Source organism: Cicer arietinum, chromosome 4 (assembly GCF_000331145.2).
Source record: "Cicer arietinum cultivar CDC Frontier isolate Library 1 chromosome 4, Cicar.CDCFrontier_v2.0, whole genome shotgun sequence".
In the NCBI taxonomy this organism is placed as follows: Eukaryota; Viridiplantae; Streptophyta; class Magnoliopsida; order Fabales; family Fabaceae; genus Cicer; species Cicer arietinum.
In genome coordinates, this window is record NC_021163.2 from 55,596,354 (window position 1) to 55,596,673 (window position 320).

The following is a 320-nucleotide window of genomic DNA, read 5'->3' on the forward strand; positions in this document are numbered from 1 at the left end:
TAAAAGTCTGAGTCATTGTGATCAGCACAATCGATTGACGAATCGATTGAAGCTAATGTTTAAGTTACACAAAGGATTCAGCTCATTGCCAAATCGATTATGACTGTGATTATGAAGTCGACTGAGCAATCGATTGTTTTGATCTCGTTGTTTGAACAAAACACCTATAATCGATTACTCAATCGATTCTGATAAAATCATAGTATCAGTTCTGATTTATGTATTAAACAAATCGATTGGCAAATCGATTCATGCTTATATGTTCAAGATTCAAGAAAAACAAGACATGCAAAAGTCGATTGGGCAATCGATTTAGCTAG